Below are 6,982 nucleotides of genomic sequence, written 5' to 3' on the forward strand. Positions count from 1 at the left end.
GTTTTGCTGGTCACTCCTTCTGTGCTAAAGACCAAGTGGTATCCGACATACTTTTATGGCGGATACCAACAAAATATAGACCTGTAGCCTCCCTCTTACCTACCCCGACACCATAACAAGGGATACCGCCCTACCACTTCAATACCTTGACATAGCAATATCAGACCAAAACACCTGGAGCACACATGTCATGTCATCTTTTTCATCTTTTTTTTTTTTTAAGATGCAACCTATGCATATGGGAAAATTATTTTATAATTTGCAAACCCGAAATAGCTACACTTAATAAACGTAATGAACTTGTTTCAGCATGCAGGCATGCCAACAAATTTCTTCTAAGAAATTTTGTAACTTAACTTTTATTTTAATCCCCTCCTAGCATGCAGAATCTTTCCATTGTAATTTTGCTACTTAACTTATTTTAATCACTTTAATCCCTTTCATTGCTTTTCAAACTTTAATCAGACCCATCTAATAGAACCCTTTGTATTACCGCTATACCTTTCTGCGAAAGGTATATACGAAACTAAGTAGTAATAAAATGTCTAATCAAAGCTACTGTTGAACCTCATTTTTTATTTATTAATATCCGCTCTGGCCTACCATTGAGCACTCTGCATAGTAAATACAGTGTTCGAATAAAGGACATATCGTGTAACAGCATAGCTCTCAACGAATGTTGCCCTATAAGTAAATGAACGAATGTTGCTCGCTGTCAAGGTGAGCGTCATAACCATTAGACCAAGAGGCACCATGGTTGAACAGATTAAAATAACTCAAGAATAACTCTATTATACAATAGGTACAGCTGGAAACAAATAGCTGCATATAATATAAATCAAGATACCCGTTAACATTGTTAAATTATATATAAACCATCAAGGAAAGGTAAAAATAGGCCTATATAGAGATATATATTGTAAACGATAAAGAAGAGGACTCTGCGGGTGCAAAAAATTCGCTTTCAATGGCTTTAATCGCAGTGCTAATGTATATTAATTTATTTTATTTTACATTCATATACAAAGTGTTATTATAATAATATCGTTTTAAATAATAAAACTAGCAGTCCTACTTCGTACATGGTAGGTAAACAGTTAATGTAATACAATGCCAATTTAATTAGTAATAAAAAAATAAGATGAAATTGAGACACGTTTCAATAGACTTTATAATATATTAATAACTGTTCTGAGAATCAAATTCCCATTCAAATTTACGATCAACGGTATTGAATATGTGTTTGTACTATGTCATTATTGGCTTACTGCTAATATAAATGCTGCTTTTACACGTTAGTATGCTAATATTGCAACTCGCTTATTCATATTTGAATACATTGAACGCAGTTAACGTGGACATTGTGGGTAAACGCACTGGGCGATACACAGACTGAATACTTTGCCGGATGAATATACCTCGAGATATCTTCGCACGTCATGAAAAAAAAAACATTCCAAAATAGTATGTGCGTGCAGACAAGGAAATTTGAGCAGCAGGCAATCAACATGTGAACAATGAGAGAATACTTTTCATTTAGAATGGAATATTACTAGCAACAGAAAACTAATCATCTTAAAAGCAATTTCTTAGGAATATTATAAACAGCAAAGATTCGACACATGCTTAGATACAGCTAAATTATTCATTCACCCAATTTCTTCTCCATTATCTTGATTCAAGCCACTGCCAGTAGAGTTGATTAGAAAAGGGTAGTAAAAGTATAATCGGCTTCACTTTTAAGAGAACCATGGCTTTTATAATAATTGCGACTGATATGTTGACGAGAAAGCCAGTCAGCAAAAGATTGCATTGACTGCTGGATGTGTCTGTTGTTGAACATTCGAATGTAGTAGTTTGATATCTCTGCATTCGGGGATTTTTTTCTTTAAGGAAAAAAAAATATTCTCTATTTTATGACGAAAGTTTATTGCGTCAGGCTTAACTAATACGAGGAAATGTGTGTCCGCATCAGCTGATGAGAATGTAAGAGAAATTATATCACAAATGCTTCGACTTGTGCTTCGAAATGCTTCGAAGTGTATCCACGATTCGTATTCAGAATATGATAGCCGGAGTAAATCGACATTCAAAGAAGAATTCATTCATTTTAGTTCTATCGGATCAAAACACTTCATTAATAATATATTACACTTAACTCTCTCCCGGGTTCGTGGATAGTTACTAATTAAACTGATAAACGTTGTTGGTCGCGTCGGATGCGGCGCAGCAGTTACTATGCTGACTTATTAAAACTTGTTGACCACCTGAATAGCATTTTGGATTTAATACTTGTGGTGTTGTGGTGGATATCATATTATATGTTAGTGTGGATTGAAAACGACTGGCAAACTGTTCAAATAATCACAACTCGAGGAGCGCAAACAGTAGGCCTATACGTGATACGGAACATCTGCTGGATGACTTTAACGTGGTCTACTTATTCAGGTTAAATTCAAGACGAAATCGCTATTTGTATTATGATGCTATAAAACTATACGATTTTTCTCGACATACATTATACAATTATGTAAGTACGTACGTGTTTCCCAGTTGTTGAAGAAATATCTTTGTGACACGAAAGTAATGTAAACCGTAATTCAAGGAGTAAACAGATTCTAATGTTTTATTTTGTTTAAACTTATTCAGAGGCAACTCGGAATAAATTCTGGGAGAAATATTTCGGTAGTAAACATTTTTCGTTCCAACAGAACCACGGATACGACGTGTGATATGCACATATTATTTTGTATCTTACTGACGCAGCAGCATGTGTTACCGATAATGTGTTAACGGTCTCCAGTGCTTAACAAATTATGATTATCACAGAAATAATATGAGAAAACTAACGTATGAGTATATAAAAAGACGAACCGCCTCCCAAATGTGTTAACATAATTATTCTCCGTTGTGTATTTATTAAACAAAGGAAGTAGGGCTCATATAGAATTGATTGGAGAAGAGGCAGAACAACATGGCAAAGTTCTTTTTCAATTTCTATGTGTTGGTTAACGGAATTATTTTGTTGAATGTTGTGCATTCCAAGGACCTTGAAATTGGGCTTTTTCAACCAAGAGAAGTGTATGAAACAAACGCCGTACAGTTAACTTGTCAAGTATTAAACCTCAGAGAGGGACAGTCGATTGTCTGGTATAAAGGAAGAGAACAAATAAACGAAAACGACGAACGAGACAGATATCGAACATTTGAAGGCCAATATAAAGAAATAAACAAATCAACTGAAGACTTGAATATAGCAAATGTAAGTAGAAATGACGATGGCACGCGGTATACATGCAGGGTATATGAAGGCTCGAACGAGATCCGTATATCGCCTGAAATTAGACTAAATGTAATTGCAGTTCCCGTCTGGACGCACCCGCATTTTTACCCAAAATGTTCAAGGCTTTCAAAACCAGTGAGGAAGGGGGATGTGTACCACGTGAGTTGCAGAACAGAAAAAACTGATCCTCCAGTTCGGTTAGTGATTAAGAAAGGTGATAGAGTAGTCTGTAATCACACCGTGACGGAGACCAGTACAGCTTGCAACTTCGAGGATGTTGCCACTTCAAGCGACGAAAGAATTAAATTCACGTGTGATCAAATAGGGCCGACTAACGTCCCAAAATACCCAGCCAGTGTGACGAGATCGTGTAATATAGGAACATTGGAAATTTTACAGCCGCCAAAAGTGGAAATTAAAGGCAAAGATGTCGCAACAAAGGATGAAGAAGTGGTGCTAATATGTGACCCTTCTGAATCGCAAATGTGCGCATGGATTTACGAGGAAAATGAATACATAATTGCAACGGAAAGCAAAATAGATAACGTTTGCGTTTTACGGCTTACTTTACAATCATCAAGTCAAACTGATTCATTGAATGTAACATGCAAAGCTGAAAATGACATAGGATCACGATCGGACTCAATGATTATACAATTCATGGACGTGTATACAAATGCACCGGTAGCCGGAGACAACAAAAATAGAGTGGATACAAACACGAAAAGTCCACTCTGGACTGGAGTCATTATAGCAATTACTGGATGCTTCGCAATCGTGATTGTATTGATAACAAGTGTCATCCTATATTGTGGTTGGCGCCATTTCATCCCAATGTACAGTCAGTCTGGCCTTCCTAGTCCAGATATTTATTCAGAACAATACAACAGATCGCCTTATCGGATGCAAGGTGTCCAGAAGTGCGTAGCAATCCAGGTGTCCGATGAGATTGAGAACGAATGTGCCGATGAAGTTGAAAACAAATTGACTGCTGCAGATTCTAATAAACAAGATGAGCAGCACTACTCACACATATGTTCACCGTAATAGGTTTTGGTGCACCTGCTGCTGGCAGATTTAACACAGAATTGTGATCTATTAGCCCTATTTTCGGAAACGTAATTAAAAAAAAAAACAACTTCAAAGAATAAGTAAAACTGATCGATCTATAATTCACATAAATTGCAGATATTACCAGTAGTTATAGATAGGTCCATATTCTGTCTCTTATTTAAATTGTTCTCTATTAATTTTTCTAATTTACCTGGCCTATAAAACAGACATTAAAAGATACAATATCCGAACTACTATCCAACTACTATATCTGGTTTTATGTGGAGCTCTATCGAAGGTACTAGAATCTTTTTCTGAGGATCCAACTTCACTCAAAACCTTCGTAATATTCCTTAGAGCACAGTGGACCTTTTCAGACTGTTGGTCAAACCAGAAAAGGGCTAAGATTACGCGTATGTCCCAGAAACGTTTACGCCTACGTATTTTAAGCGAACATTTTGTATGACTTCAGTATCAATATCTAAGACACGGGGCTTAGCGGGAAAGTCAAGTTCAGCCTGTAAACGGCGAGTGTAGTAGGCCTACCATGCTTACTACTGGATGTTAAAGAAATGAATAAAATAAAACATAACTCAATGATGTTCTGTCGCAACACTTGCTTACAATATTCTTGGATCTTATTAATTTTTATATGTTTTATTAAACAATATACTATTTTACTACTTATATAACATGGCTGGAATTCGGAATAGAAGGGGCCCTTGGAAGGATTTCACAGATGGAAACTACACCAACAAAATGTATGATGGCATCTATAGAATGACGCTCTCAGACTTAAATTTGAATATATACTTTATCCATTTTTTTTTATTTGGTGGAGGGGGAGGGAGGCTTATCTAATGATTAATTTTACATTGTTGTTTCAATACGTGCTTTAAAAATCTTGCAAAAGTACCGGTACTTATTGAGGAATGTATACTTTCAATAATAATAATAATAATAATAATAATAATAATAATAATAATAATAATAATAATAATAGTAATAGTAGTAGTAGTAGTAGTAGTAGTAGTAGTAGTAGTAGTAGTAGTAGTAGTAGTAGTAGTAGTAGTAGTAGTAGTAGTAGTAGTAGTAGCAGTAGCAGCAGCAGCAGCAGCTGCTGCAGCTGTAGCAGTAGCTGTTGCTGTTGCTGTTGTTGTTGTTATTATTTTTATTATTATTATTATTATTATTATTATTATTATTATTATTATTGATAGTATACATTCCTCAATGAGTACCGGTACTTTTGCAAAATCAGAAAATATAATAAAATATTGAAAACACTATTTAATAGGTAATTTTCGTTTTTTTATTTTTAGCAAAAATTAAAAAAAAAAATCCATGAATTGTACCGTATTATGTTTCAAATTTCTCTCTGTAGTATTACAGGCCTACTTTAATTAGGTCTTAAAATGCAGAGATACAATACAATAGACGACACAAATATAGGTCAGAGGCAAATATAAGTTAATAACATGCAGTATAGGGTTCCAATGTCATTGATCCTGTATATAAAGAGACCGGTATTTAATGTAGACTGAACAATGTACGGTGTGTTCTTATTAACAATGTCTGTAGTATTAATAGGGCAATATGTATAATACACTTGCGCTTGCAACTGTGGGTGTATGGCTCATATCAGTCCCCGCAAGATTACTGTTTCAACGCAACGTTCCAGGCACGGTTACCATTTAAAATAAAGTCAATATCAAAAATCAGACATGATTGTTTTTGTAAAAGTTATTGCATAAATGCATAAACTATCGTTTTAATAGTTTCGTGGTGTCATTCTCCAGAAGATGTAGGTTATATATATATATATATTTAATGCAACGACGTACGATAATTCTGTTAGCCTACACACCTACATTAGATATCTCTCAATTGTACAGATAAAATAGGGGCCTATATAATTATAATTTAGGCCTATAAGCCTATGCCTATAGTAGGGAATATTTCGATATTCTATCATATACAGGACCTAACGTATGAATGCATAACGTACTATACCGGTACAGTAAATAATATAGACCTGGGCCTATATAATATTCTATGTAGGCCTATATCGTATGTCTTTTACGTCTTCGTAAGGCGAGATAGACACAATAGGCCTATACGGTTATATTTTCTTCATTTCATTTCATTTATTTCGCCTTTTTTTTTTTGATAACAATACAGTAAAATATTCAGAAAATTCGAAAAGGTAATCCATGTTTCCCCCAAGAGCAGGCAGGATTACCAAAAAGTAAAATAAATTACTGTCTGAGTGGCTCTCCAAGCAATGGGGGAAACATGGACTAGCAGTATAAATACATTATAAAAATATATAAATATATATAAGTTGTCTCTTATACACATCTAGATGTGTATAAGAGACAGATATATATGTGTGTGTGAAAATACAAAAATAATTAACAATTAAAATATGTTCATTACTTATATTATTATTGTTATTTTTATTATTACTATTACTATTATTATTATTATTATTATTATTATTATAACAACAATAACAATAACTATAATAATTTTAATTACAATTACCAGCATAATAATTATTATAAATATTAAACAATCACACAAACAAATAAAAAAGTACACAAAAAATTTGATCAGAAATAGGAAAACACCCACCCCCAAACC

Source organism: Anneissia japonica, unplaced genomic scaffold (genome assembly GCF_011630105.1).
Source record: "Anneissia japonica isolate Jap-2015-1 unplaced genomic scaffold, ASM1163010v1 scaffold287829_len2072220_cov186, whole genome shotgun sequence".
NCBI classification, from domain to species: Eukaryota; Metazoa; Echinodermata; class Crinoidea; order Comatulida; family Comatulidae; genus Anneissia; species Anneissia japonica.